We start from the raw sequence: 15,306 nt of genomic DNA, 5'->3' as shown, positions 1-15,306 counted from the left end.
GCGCGCAGCGGCTCCCCCGTGCTGGAGCGCGTGGGACAGGGCGTGAGAGTGAGTGGGTGGGTGGGTGCGCGTCTGTGCGGATATATACGCGTCCGCGTGTGCACACAGGAGTGTGTGTACGTGCGTGGGGCGTGCGCGTGTCCGCGGGGGCGGTGTGAAGCTGAGCCCCGCGTGTGCACGCACATCCGTGTCGGTGGATGCACACAGGCGTACCCCTACGCACGGGCGTGTAGCTGCCGGTACGTATATATATACATCAATACGTACGCACAGACGCAGCGGCGCGTGGGAGCCCTGCGAGGCCGAGCTACCTCCCGCGTGTACCCGTGGTACACGGGTGTGTGCGTACACCCACACCTCCGTGCCTGACAGCGCGAGTGGGGCATTGGACAGTTCGTCCGCAGGGTGGCGCAGGCACATGGGCGTGGGTGCGTGTCCGTTCTGCTGGAGACACCAGTGTGTTGGTGAGTGGGTGGGAGGGTGTGTACACTGGCGTGGTCACTATTTCTTTCCACGTCACCTTTTCCACATCAGCGCTTTTTTCTCCCATGGTGTCGCACGGTTTGCAGCTGGTGACGTCAAGTTTTCTGTCCCGCTGTCCCATCGCTGCCTCATTTCCTTGCCACTACCCTCACATCTTCCTTGCCTGCTGTCCCACCTCTTCTTTTTCCCTGTTCTTCCCCCGGGTTTTGTACAGTCTCCCTGCATGTCCTTTCAGTGATGTCTTTGCTCACCCTTGCAGTGTGCACCCCAGCACCCTGTCCTTATTGCACACTCCTACCACATCACTTTTCTTACTTGTCTCTGCCCTGTGTCCATCCTTCCCTATGAGATGGATGAAGCTTCATGCACCTGGCCTTCTCCGCTTTCTTAAAGGTTTGATTTGCTTCTCTGTACCTGAACATTCAAAGAGCATGTGGATTTGTTTGTTTGTGGTGTTGTTGTCGTTTTTTTGTTTTTTTGTTTTTCCACTTTGTACCCCCTCCTGATCCCCACTTCTCGACAATTCTGTGGTAATTCTCATAACAGACTGGGGAACAAGAGGCTGGAAAGCAGCTCTGCAGAGAGGGATCTGGGAGTTCTGGTCAACAGCAAGTTGAACATGAGCCAACAGTGTCCCTGGCAGCCAAGAGGGCCACCCGTGTCCTGGGTGCATCAGCACAGCATGGCCAGCCGGGCAGGGAGGTGATTGTCCCGCTCTGCTCTGCACCGGTGCGGCCTCACCTGGAGCTCTGTGTGCAGTTCTGGGCGTCACAGGATAAAAGGGATATAAAGCTACTGGACAGTGTCCAGAGGAGGGCTATGAAGTTGGTGAAGGGTTTGGAGGGGGAGCCGTATGAAGAGCGCCTAAAGTCACTTGGTTTGTTCAGCTTGGAGGAGACTGAGGGGAGACCTCATGGCGGCTCCAGCTGCCTCACAAGGGGAGCAGGAGGGGCAGGCGCTGATCTCTTCTCTTTAGTGACCAATGACAGGACCCGAGGGAATGGCAGGAACGTGTGCCAGAGGAGGTTTAGGTTGGACATTAGGAAAAAGTTCTTCACCCAGAGGGTGGTGGACACTGGAGCAGGCTCCCCAGGGAGGTGTCACGGCCCCAAGTCTGGCAGTGTTCAATAAGTGATTTGACAATGCCCTCGGACACATAGTGTGAATTTCAGGGTTGTCCTATGCAGGGAGAGGAGTTGGACCCGATGATTCTTGTGGGTCCCTTCCAACTCAGGACATTCTGTGATTCTATAACAAAAGTGAAGGTCTTTGGAGGGTGTATGGGAATATTATCAGAAGAATGGTGAGGAGGTTGGTTAAATGTAAATACGCTCAAGTGGCTCAAGTCTGTAGAAAAAGCACATATATCACACTAATTGTTTTACTGACCTTGTATGCTTGACGAGTAGAACCTCTGTGTTAGATAACACAGGCCTGTGAGAAACTCCAGGCACCTTATCGCTATGTCTGAGATTCTTGCTTTGTTGTGGGAAAGAGCGGGAGGCTGCGCCGGCCTGAAGCCTTGAAATTCAGGCGAGCTCAGCAGGCCCAGCGATCTTCCAGCAGGGCTGAACTCACCAGCGCCTGCGTCCCCGCTTGTGTCACCTCTGCCTGGCAGCTCAGGTGCGACTTCGGAGACCCCCCAGTGGAGAGGTAACTGAAACAAAACTTGCTCTTTGCAATGCATTTGTGGCCTCTGGCTCTTCTCGTGACGTGCCTGCGTTTGCGCACACAGGGATCATCCCTTGCTGAACATCCTGCAGGTAGCAGTGCCAGCATCAGCTGAAAAGCCATCTCAGAGGAGGTGCTCGCTGGGAAGGCACTCCTCAGGGTATGGCTTAAACTGCTCGAGGTCTCCCCTACTGAAACTCCTCAGAAACCTTGAACCTGGGTTTGACAGGTGTCAGAGCCAAAAGAAAAAGATGCTACAACACCATAACGCAGACCTTTCCACAACTGCAAGCAGGCTAAGACACAGCTGCTCTAGAGACTAATGAACTAGAGAGCTGTTTTGAAATTCAAAATGCTTTCGGAGCCTTCAGAGGTATTTCCACCCACACACGCATCACTGCTCCCAGTTCAATTAGTTACACCATTTTCTAAATCCTGGATGGAAGTTATTATTACACTTCTCATTGCATTGCACTGTACACATAAGAAACAAAAAAGTATTTTTTTGTCCCACAATTTTTAATCCTCCAATCTCTGTTAATTTCATTATTTTATGATTATGTCACTTTGTGTCTTTCTACATTTCCAGAGTATGTGGAAATTTCTAAGAGGGTGCTCATTTTAATGAATTTTCAGAGGAAGGCTTATTATGCTAAGTCAAGTGCATTATCAAAATTCAGACACTGACGTGCACTTGGGACATCAAATTCATTTTCAATGAAGTTGTTAATTAATTTTTCTTCCTCAAGTTAATTTTAGAGTTTTATTGAAAAGCCCACTCAAGAAAAAAACTACAGTATACGGGTTGTGGAAATGTACTGTTCTTTATTCCATTCCTTTGTAGAAAATTTGCAATGTTTTCCTCTACTTTTTTCTATTATTTTAGTATGAGAAAATGGAAGAATTATAGAGTAGTCTCAATTTTCCTTTTCTTGCTGACAATTGGTAATACATTTCCTCTGCTTCACTATTGAATCTCTTTTCAAAAATTATGTTGGAAGAAAATGATCCACCAACTTGGGTAATAAAAAATTATAACTGTTGCATGTGGAGAACGAATTTCTGCATCTCTATGTTTTCTGAATACTTGCTATCAACTAGTTGTAAACAACTTTTGTAAAATTTAGGACAGAACAATCACAAGATAGTTGAGGTTGGACAGGACCTCTGGAGGTCACCTGGTCCAACACCCCTGCTCAAGCAGGGCCACCTAGAGCCAGTTGCCCAGGACCATGTCCGGACAGCTTTATCTCCAATGTTCAGAGGGAACCTCCTGTGCTTCAGTTTGTGCCCATTGTCTCTGGTCCTGTCACTGGGCACCACTGAAAAGAGCCTGGCTCCATCCTCTTTTAACTCTCCCTTCAGCTATTCATACACATTTATAAGATCCCCTGAGCCTTTTCAGCAGTCCCAGCTCTCTTGGCCTTTCCTCCTAGGAGAGATGCTCCAGCCCCTTCATCATCTTTGTGACTGTTCATTGCAACCTTTCCAGTATGTCCATGTCTCTCTTGTACTGGAGAGCCCAGCACTGGGCACATTACTCCAGGTATGGCCTCACCATTGTGGAGGAGTTACCTACTGGCAACACTTCTAATGCAGCTCAAGGTACTGTTAGTCGTCTTTGCAGCAAGGGCGCACTGTTAGCTCATGTTCAACTTGGTGTCCACCAGAACCGCCAGGTCCTTTTCTGCAAAGCTGCTTTCCAAATGGGTGGCCCCCAGCATGTACTAGTGTCTTAGGTTGTTCCTCCGTTGGTGCACAGGCACTGCAGAGAGGCACCCTGACATTTGCCAGAAAAGGGTCTGGGTTTTTATTCTATAATGTTGCCTTGTTAGCACTTCCTTGCTGACATGCAAATGCTTGAGTTTGGCTTAAGCTTTGATTTGTCAATGTTGTGTTCCCTTTTGTTCACATCTCCCCAGACCCTTTGCGTGTCAGCCCTGTGCCTCACTCCCTCACAGGGCTACTCTCCCTCCTGCATCGTTCCTAGTTTAAAGACCCTCTTACCACATCAGCCATACTGGCAGCAAGGATGCCTTTGTCCTGCTTAGAGAGGTGGATCCCACCTCTCACAACTAGATGTTGATCCTCGGACAAGGTCCCATGGTCATAGAAACAAAAACCCTGTCACTGACACCAGCTCCTTAACCAGTTGACACACAGTTGTCTGCCTTCCTCCTTGCACCCTTTCCCCTCACCAGGAGAGCTGAGGAGAACACCACCTGGGTCCCCATGCCCTGACTATCACCCCCAGAAGGAACACTGTTTGCAGAAGGTGCATTTTTTTTAAAGTATCTAAAAATTTCTAGGAATTCCCAAAAATTATTTTCCTGCCTCTCTTTCCTAATTAATAGATCCGTAGCACATCAAAAACATCCTTCTGACATTGCAGATGGTGTAAATATCAATCTAAAACACTGTTTAAGTTGCTCATAACTTGGCTGAACTGTGACAACTTGGACTGAAATTGAACTTCTTGTTCGAAAGCTTCAGCAAAAGATGCTGGGTCCTGACAAGGAGGTGAGGGAAAAATACTTTGTTTTCCCTCATTTGAATTTGTTTTAGGACTTGGCTTTGTAAGTTACAGACACTCTGTGCTTTTGAATGGAAAGCTGAAATTTAACTGTGATAGAGGTACATGTCTCACAGTTCCTATTTGGGGGGAGAACAAAAAGCACCCCTCAAAACTACTAGCAATCAAATTTCACCAAGTGATGAACTTCTGGAAAAAACTCTTTAGCACATGATCAGTACAGAAATGATCTGAAGATGCTGTCTGGAGGTGCGCCAAGCATGTTCCAGCTCTTGCCTGTTGCTTGAAACCCATGTCCATCAGTGCTGCACAAGCACCACAGGACACTCCAGCTGGGGAGAGCTGGGCAGGTCGCCCTTGCAATTGCAATTCCCTTGCAATTTAAACCAGTGCTTGGAGGGAGAAGACTATTGCGTTGGTGCACTTCCATGTGCCTCCTGCTGCCCAAGTTGTAACAAAGGCAGGAAGCAGAGGGCGGCTGGGGAGCACGGGCTACGCTAAATGCAAGACCAGGGATTGAAACATTCAGGATGAAGACACTTGTCAGGGGAGGAGGAAATACTGAAGACAGGAGCCAAGAGAAAACAGTGGCTGAGAGAGAGAGCAGAAAGGCCTGGTGATGGGTGTTTCATACGTCTCTGATTCATACTCCATGTGCTTTGCCTGCTGCTGCTTTGGCTCCTCAAGCGGAAGGCATCTGAGCTGAAGCCCTGAGAGCTGGACCTGCTTCTCAGTTGGGTTACTCAGAGTGGCTGTGTGGGATAAAATCACTGTTCCCCACCCTGGGGTTTATTACTGTTCTACTTTTGGAAGGGAAGTGAAACCCATTTGACAAAAGACAGTAGAGCTGCAAAGTTATGCAAGGAAAAGTTAAGAAATACTAGAAATGAGGGTACTTGTAAGCTTGGAAGTTCTTCCTCCTTAAGTGCAGGGATAATTATATATTTCTTAATTAGATGATCACATATTGCTCTTCCCACAGGTTCTTGCGTTTTTCAGCAAATGAGCTGTTTTTCAATAGTCCCTTTCATCCTCCTCACTCGATGTGCAGCTCAAGCTATTATTTAATGAATATTATATAACCCTCAGACTAGATGCAGAATTATTCATGCCCTTCTTTCTCTGGGATCCCATGGGGCTTTTATCATTATACATCCATGGATCATAAGCATTGATTAATATATTTTACTCAGCTGGGATTACCATCTCCATTCTGAGAATGGGGAACAGAGGCAAAAATAGATGAATGTTACTGTTTTCAGGTATCTGCTGATTCTGGGTAACCACCTGGAACATACATGCGTTTCTTTTCCAGGGAACGTGCTGTTTTTACAAGTTGCATAGGACATGAGACGCCTGCGTGAGTCTGGGACATGTGGCACGGGAGCTGTTTCATGGGGCTATTTTGTGAGGCTTCAGGAGAGGTTGCTCCTGCAGATCCCGAGCGAGAGGAGATGTCTCGCTGCAGCGTCAGCCCGGCAGTCCGGCCTACTTGGAGGGGTTGCATTTGAACCTCATCGTATCTTGCTGTTTCCCACCGGTGAGCATAGGTCGTCATTCGTTGTGCCCTGTGAATTTCTCTCCTTCGGTGACTAATCCCTCCCATGCTCTATGTGGGCAGCCCAGGCACCCAGCTCCGTCTTCTGAGTCCTGCAGGGCCATCTTTTACAGTCCTAGCCTCTGGAGTCCTGGGATAACCTGGAAATCTGTGCTTTCATTTCTTTCTGCAGAACCTGCTTACTTCATGCTGGCTGTGGAAAAGATCCTGAAATGTACTGTTTAAGGCTTAAATAGAGAAAGACAGATCAGAAGAGCTAAAATTGATCCCTGTTCTAAAAATTTCCTGATTTTAAACCAACCCCAGCGAATTTGGGGTGTTGGGAATTCGCAAGAGTGTGCCATGAGACTGCTACATCAGATAGGTAGAGTCTATTTGATAATTTATGAATATGAATAAAATTTTCTACTTATAAAGTAGCTCTTTAGGGGTCTGAGGCTCTACTGAGAAATCTGAGGGGAAAACAGGATTTCTGAAGATTTTAGACAGTGGATGATGTGCAAGGTGGCTGCATTCACCTGTCTGTGACAGGACACACTGATCCAATAGGCTAGTTCAAAGAGCAGATTGAGCAAACACGTTTTGTAATTAGAAAATGTGGTGTTTACAGAAGTGGAAACATTTTGCAGATGCAAATCAATTTCTGTAATTGGACTTCTTGGAAAAAATGGGATAACACCTTTCAATAAAATGGAAAGGTTCTGTTTCAACAATTGCAGAAACGAACATCTCAATATAGCATTTCCAGATAATTTAATGTACTAAAGCTATTTCATGTAATACAAAAATAATGTTGAAATTTTTTTTTCTTTACAGTAAACAGTATTTTTCTGGAGATATATTTTATAAAATACATCTGGAAGTATTCCTTTTTCTACTGATTTTGGAAAGGAGTCACATCTAAAGCTGCCTTCAAAATGGAAACTCTGGTCTTCCGAGGTCTAGCTGGACAAGTAAGAGACTTATTGGGCCTTTACTTTTATTTTAAACCATAAATTCTTCAAATTATATCTAGTACTCCAGTGTGATCTTATACACACCCTGGCATAATTGGGACCTTATCTTCACTGTAACTTGTGCCTGTGTTGACATTGTCATAAAATTGATAATACAATGACCTACCACAGGCATATTATTTAAACTGCCTGCTTACCTTCCTTATTGAAAAGCTGAAGTTATAGTATTTATTTACAAAAGCAAGTTTTAAAAGTTAAAAAATCATAAACTAAAAAACGTAGCCCTTGGTCCACTGAATCAGTGGAAAAATGGTCTTGGAATTGAGCCCTAAGTGTATTCTAAAATGTAGAGCATTGATTGATCTTAATTATTTTTACGTTGCATTTTATATTGTCAACAGCTACTTCTCAAGTAGCATCTTTAATATTGAACTGAAAGCATTTCTAGAAGATCCAGCAAGTCGTTTGTTTTTTTGCGGGGTTTTTTTTGTGTTGTGTTTTTTGGTTTGTTTTTTTGGTTTTTGGGTTTTTTTTAATTTGTTTTTTGTTTGTTTGGGTTTTTTGTTTGTTTTGGTGGAGGGGGGTTTGTGGGGTTTTTGGGGGGTTGGGTTTTTTTTTGGAAGGCTTTTATGAAGAAAAAAGAACTTACACTAACTTTAATGGAAAGTATTGATAGTCTTGTAAATCCTTTAATCTAGAAGGAATCAAGATGGTTTATAGATTAAATATCTGTAGGGTACATCAGTCAAATACAAAATGCTGCCCCACCAACCTGTGTCCAGAATACTTTAGAGTAATGACATAAGAGGGAAGTAAAGAATTTCTCTCCCATTAAAGCTGTGGGAGGTGATCTTGGAAAATACAATGAAGTTACTGTGGCAGGAAAGTAACAAAGGCTCCAGAAGTCATTGTCGCTTGATCTTCATGCTGTCCTGCAAGCACCTCCCAGCCCACTCTGAGAAACATGATGTTGAACCTGGGAAAAAAAAATTCCATTGGACAATGACAGAATTCTGTGAATTGAGATCACATTCATTAATAATTCTAGGCAAAATAAAATTAACAAAATACTTCAAAATTGCCAAAGAATCCATTTTAATATATTAAATGGGTATGTAGGTAGTCTACATATAGTACGTCTGCCTCAGCATGGCAAATGAAGAACAATCCATCCCAAAATAACCCATAGCCTGGCACTATCCTGGGAAGTGTTGGATCAAATTTACTCTGAGGGCTGCTGTGTTCTACAACACAGAGGATGTGTTTCAAATTTGGTCGAAGTACCTGAGATTCACTGTTATAAGCAATTTTGGATCCTTCCAGATGGGAGGACTTAAAAGGACTGTCAATTATTTCCATTAGGATTTATGTGTTATAAAATACTGAAAAGTTTATGAGCAAAATAACTTATTATCTGGATATCTCTGAGATACGAAGAACCCAATTTCAGGCCAGAGTTGAAAGATCTGAACTTGAGAAAAAGCTGCTGCTGCTGAAGAATGGGAATTTATTTGCTAAGAGATGAAGGAGATGACCAGCACTCAGTGAAGGAAAAATTTCTGTTGATGGGTTGACATGTACAAAGTTTTGATCAGAACCCGAGTGTGTCAAAAACTGGGTAGCTGACTAGGCTTAAATATATTACTGTATGTCATGGTTTAACCCAAACTAGCAATACAACCACGAGAGCCGCTCACTTACACCCTCCTGCACACCCCCCACAACAGGGGAGAGAATCAAAAGGGAAGGGAGAAACTTGGATTGAGATAAACACAGTTTAATAAAATAACCAAATACTAATACACTACTAGTAAATGTATATATATATATAAATAAAATAGAAATAAAAGATACTCAAGAAAATTCCTCACAAGCTATCCACAACTGAGCAGCCAGTCTCGGCAAGCCACACCTGGTCCTAAAGCTGATCCCAGAGAGAGAAAAGGGAGGAAAAAGGCAGAAAAGCCCAGAGGCCTCTGCAAAATGGCAAAAGGCCAGGCCAAGCATCCTGCACTAAAAACTCCCCCAGCTTCAACAAAAAAAAACCCAAAAAACGAAAACGTGCACAAGAGAAAGTGCCCGAGAAGCCAGAGAGATCGGCAGAGCCAACCAGAAGGCCCCACTCTTAAATCTGGAGCATGACACTAATGGGATGGAATACTCTCATTGATCAGCCTGGATGTCAGTCAAGCTCTGCGCCATCCATGCCCCCTTCCTCGATGCCTCACACCTGTGGGCAGAGCGCTCAGAGTGTCCTTGGCTCTCAGACCAGAGCCATTAAAAACATTAACTCTGTGCTGGGGTGTTATCTTCTTGTTCGCAAGCTAAGTCCAAATAATGAGCATGCTAGCTATGAAAAAGAAAGGTTTCTAACTGCATGAAGAAAATTAACCCATTTTCAGCCAAACCAGCACACTGTACTATGATGCAAATATGGCTTTTATTGAAGAAACTGAGGAAAGAGTTTAGACATGTGCTTGCCAGAGCCGTCCTTGGGCTCACCCAGTGGCTGAGGAGCCCCTATCGACTCGCTGCCCAGCCTCAGCATCTGGCCACACGTTATCCTACAGAATTGGGGTCAGCCCCCTCCATCCCTGTTCTCTGGATGCTCCTTTGTATCATTGCTCCAGCCAAGGCTTCTCGCAGTGTCTTAGGGGTTAAGGTGACATAAGACGAATGTACAATAGGCAGTGTTATTCTAATAGAGTATTAAGTATAGCTGGAAGGACCTTATCAAGATAAGGAATTAGCTCACTCAAGCACTGAATTGTGTAGAGACGGTCACACCGGCTTGCTTGCTTCCGGATCTTTGTTTATTTACCATTATAAAAAGACTGGATGACAGCCAGCTGTTGGCTCAGTGAGAAGGCAAAGGAACAAGATGTCTACATTTGCAAAGGACTTTGCAAGTTGTAATTTATGTTACAGTTGCAAACAAGTAGAGGACACAGTACCTAAATTTCAACTCATAAAACCATTCCTCAGCCACATACACACACCACAAACCACACGTTCACAAATTCGACTGAACAGAGACCACATACAGAGAGAACCATACCCAGCATATCCTTTCTTAGGTCACAGGCAAACATGCATTTGTCTGCACTGCAAAACAAAAGTTCAGATTGGCAGAACCCCTCATCATCCCCCCTGCTTGGTCAAGGAAGACAAGGGTGAACTGAGAGTAGCCGCCAGAGATCTATAGGGAGCCTTGGTCGTACTAAGGTGGGGAGCTGCGGATCAAACCCCAGGCAGAGGCTCAGTGTGAGCAGCTCAGCTCAGTACAGCAGTGAGAAGGGTTGAGGTGAGAAGGTAGTGGGGAGGTGCAGAACACACTTCACTCCCTGTCCCTTGCACTTCATGGTTATTTCTGAAGTCATGAGCGTTAACTGCCTTTGTAATATTTTCTAAAGTGATGGTCTTCATATCACTACGGGAAGTACAATGGCAGGAAGAATCAAGGGGGTAGGAGTAGAAAGGTGTAAAAGGAATGTAAACTAACCTCTGACATAGAGTAAATAACACACTCAGAGCAGTGTGTTACTGAGGAGTATCCTCTAGCCATGCACTTTGTAAAAAGTGAATTATATGTAAGTACTATACCAAGATTAAGAAGAATAATATGAAAATAATACACTCAGAGGAGTGTGTCAAACCAGGAGTATCCTCTACCTATGCACTTTGCAGAAAGTGCATTATATGTAAATGCTATACCAAGATGAAGAATGCTGTGATATCTGCCTATGGCACTGGATTGTCCTATTGCCTCTTGTGACGAATGAAGACTGCAGAGTTAATAAATTCCTTCTCCACTCCCAAGTATGCCATCGGCTTTTTTTCTTTCTTGTCCCCTGGGAGTTTTGTGGAGGCAGTATATGTCAAAATAGACTTGAGCACTGCGATTCAGTTCCTAAGTCTGGGGCCTGCTCTTCTGAAACAAGATTTCTCCCTTTTCTCTGAGCCAGCTCCCACTAGCTGTAATGTAGCATGAGACTGCACATGCCTACAGGGAAAATGGGGTGGGAGATATATTGAACATAGTCAGTTCAAGGTTTTATGGCAAGTCATTAAAGATTTTTTTAAAGTTAAAAGTGGCAAGTGAAGAGGGCAATTGTCTGAGCCAGTGCTAAAGGTTTATAAGTAGGAAAGAAAGCACTAGAATAAAGAAAAATTATTCTGGGCCACAGGGCAGGTATCTGTAGGCAGGTGGCAACTCTCTGCCTGGCAGGAGACGTGCTGATAGCTAAGTGGTTCAATACTTTGTTCATAAATTAAGTGTCAGACTGCATGGAGGTGGCAAAAATTCCATTTAATTTAAAGCTTAAGTTGCATTAAAGAAAACCAGATCTCCAAAGAATAGATTGCAGAGAGGAATCCTGCTCTGCCAAGTAAGAAGTGTGTAAGGTGTGATCTAATACCGTGCCTTTTCACTAGGCATTTGTAGGACCCTGTGAAATGCATATGCTCCAGGAATGCCTCCTGTGTGTGTTAGAACATGAGCTAATTGTTGTTAAACTCACAACAGCTCCCAGTGGATTGACAGCCCAAGACAGCAAGGCTGCTTTTCTAGGAGCTTGTGTCATATCAACATGGAAGAGGCTGAATTTGAAGCCTGCCTTCCTGTTCTGTTCTGATGCCAGGAGTGCCAGTGCGTTCAGGTGGGCTTACCTGGTGGTTGCATGTGAGACAGGAGAAGAAATCCATCAAAGGCCAACCATAATAAAAATTCATCTAGTCTTGCTTCCCTTTATCAACAGCAAAAGTTGAAGCATTGACCTTTTCTGACTGATTTCTGCCTGACTTTAAGCCTATCTGATCATTTACAAGACACTAACTAAAGAGTTAGGACATTACCTGCAGCCAGTTTCCTGAAGCAATGAAATCAGCCGATACCCAAACGATGTTATTGCCTGACAGCACATATACCGAGAGGCACACTGCAGGATGCTGTTGTCCAAGGAGACAGTTGCTTTCCTTCACCTGAGAGAACTTTGGGATGCTTCCTGAAGCCATTTTGCTAGTCCTGGCTGCAGGTTAGGCCTCAAAACTGTAATGCTCTGAGATTGACTCTCAAGATGCATTTTGGATGCTTTTATAAAGCCCTGTTTTAAATTAATCTTTGGGAGGGTTGTGGGGTTCTTTTTTCCAAACAAAAGCCTTGCTTCGAAATTAACAACAACAAAAAATTCTTTGTTTTCAAAATCCTGAGGTGCAATACTTGACTTTTCTGGGTTGTCTTCTCCTTTCTTCAGCCATGATTTCTCCCTAGATATGTCCAGAGCTTGCCGTTACACAAGTGCTGCATTTCTCAGTTAATCCATCCCAAAAGCCCTCTCTGCAGGTCCCTTGTCAGTGCACTGCTGTTCCACACCATATGAAATCCTGTGTGTGTCTCATGAGGCACCCTGCTGACAGAAGCAATTCAGCTCTCCTGCCCTAACCTCTGATGGTTTGTGATTATAAAATTTTGGAGGTGAATCTCAGCCCTCCTCATGAACATAAGGCACATTCCCCTTCACTCCGCCCCACTACTGCAAGAAGATGAGAGGTGGTGATGGAATTTACCTTCCTCTGAAACCATGACATATTTTGCATTGTCTGAGGTAATAAAAAATGAGCCAGTTCCTATTAAAGCAAATCCCATTCCCCTGCTCTACAAGCTAGCCCTTTTCCTTACTCCTTCTCAGGAATTTCCGAAGTCAGGCAGGAATCCTGCAAGGAGCATCATCAAATGCAGAAAGGCTGCTACACTGCCTGCACCCCCTCTTCCCTTTTGAGCTAAAATGCCTTTTTTTTTTTTTTCCACTAGTAACTCAATATGATATATCTGTGATCTGGCAGGGGGATTGGACTAGATGATCTTTTGAGGTCCCTTCCAATCCCCTAACATTCTGTGAAAAGCTAACAGGGAAGTAAAAAAGATTTAAAACGGAAAGGAAGACAAACCTTCCAAGGCCAGCGGAAACAATGGTTTTATCAAAACTCGTAGCTCTTAAATAAACAGAATAAAGCAGAAACAGGTTTGTCCAAGGTCCAACAATGACTCTATTCAGCCGTAGGCAGTAGATGGCAGTAAAAGATCGGGAAAAGTGAAGATTAGACCTGTAGCTGGGAAACAGCAGGCAAGTTTCTATTTCAATGCAGAGGCTTCAGCATAACCTGGTGCCATGCTCTGTTTGAAATTAAATTAGACAGGCATAGTTTCTCGAAGAGCCATTTTTTCTTATGTCTCTTGTCTTTCTCCGTAGGTTCTTTTGGTTCCCTAAAGAAGTCTTGCAAGCACAATGATGAAAGTCAGCTCCCCCTCACTGAAGGCCCAGTAACTAACTGGTGCGTATGATCCAACAACTGAATGGCAGCTCCCGAAGAAAGCAAAAACTACAACCAGCTGATATGCACATAGCCAGCTGAAGTGACCCAGGGCCCATTTGTCCACAGTAATGTCTGGTCAGCGTTTGGATTAGTGAATTGAATATGGCAAAGAAAAAACATCCTGGGACCTTGACTGACTATAGTGGTCAAAGCCCAGGCTGTGCACTTCAATACAAAGCAAAACTTTGTGCAGCAGAACACTGTGTACTCCTGCATTGTGTGAGCTGAATGAAACACTCAACATTGTGGTTTGTGTTTAGTTCTGATGCTACTCTGCAACACCTGAGCACTTCCCACCTGGGCATTAAAGGACATGTCTCTCATCTGTCACACTGAGAGGGATGAAAAATGGGAGCATAAGCCTGGAGGAAGTCCTGGGACCCTGACTTTGCGTACATCATCATCACATATCTTTAGGAAATGGATTAAACTCCATCCCAAAAATACTTTGTTCTTCTGTTCTTTCCCCCTCATAAATGCCCTCTGATTATCACCCGTAATATCCCATAGTTCTATGCTGTACTTTGCTCCAGCTGTGCATATACCATATACACATATACCATAATTCTATAAACTGCAATGAACATAAACATAATTATTATTATATAGTATTTAAACTGTAGAATTAATATAGTTAGTGCAATTAAAACACATTAAAAAGTCTAAATATAAATACTAAAATGTCCAGTTCACGTTGGAAGCCGGTTGACATTTTTCACAGACAATGGCTTTTGACAAGGGAAAAATGCAAAGTTCTTCAAAATCTAAAACTTTTTCAGCAAGTAAAACTTTTCAAAAAACTTTTTCAATGAAAATAGAGGCATTAATTCCACTGAAAAGTTTTCTCAGGGGAAAGACGCTTAATCACAAGCTATACGTAACACCTAGAGGAAGTAGCATCCTTAGCTGAGTCACCTGCAACCACAAAGACTCCTGGATTTTATATTCTGGTCCTGTCCCTGATGAGAGTGAGAGATCCCTCATGTCACGGCCCTGTGAGGGTTTAAATTAATCCAACCTCGCACACATTGTGCCAGGCTGAACTTAATTTAATGGCTTCTGACAGATACCCTAGAGGGATATGTATTCTCTGAAGACACTTCAACAAGACCTTTTGGTAAGTCTCAGTTTTTTTGAATTTCTCCTTGAAATGTACTATTGTTCCCTTTCCTCTCCTTTTCATAACCACCACTGTTTTAGAATCACAGAAAAATGTATATAAGAAGGCCATCTAGTCCTGCTCCCTGCTTAGAGCAGAGCTAACTTCAAAGTCTGATAAAGTTGCTCAGATTTACTTGTAGACCTGAGAAATCTAATAAAATCCTGTAACTAGGACAACCAAAAAGCTTATTAAATGGCAAGAAAATTCTTTGTCATGGCATGTCTTTAAGCCAGAGCTGAAGGCATTCACTGACACACATTTGTTAATGCAGAGTTACATGGCCCCTGTTAGAGATTCCGTAAAGAACTCATATGAACTGCACATGATTCCCATTCCTGTTTTGTACGAGGTATGACTATCACTTTGCATCGTGCTTATATAAAATGTAAGTTACAGTATACAAAGCACTAAGGCACTGAGATACCTGGACAGGTATTTATTTACTGCCAGTAGTGACTTGTCTGCTGTTTCATGCCATGTCGGCTGTTACCAGCTTCTGTTCACTGTCTGGTGAGGAGGTGGCTTTACCTTGCCAGCTGCTTTCTGGAGTTAACTTTGGGGATCAGCAGTC

This window comes from Caloenas nicobarica, chromosome 1 (genome assembly GCF_036013445.1).
Source record: "Caloenas nicobarica isolate bCalNic1 chromosome 1, bCalNic1.hap1, whole genome shotgun sequence".
In the NCBI taxonomy this organism is placed as follows: Eukaryota; Metazoa; Chordata; class Aves; order Columbiformes; family Columbidae; genus Caloenas; species Caloenas nicobarica.
This window is presented reverse-complemented; position numbering follows the sequence as displayed.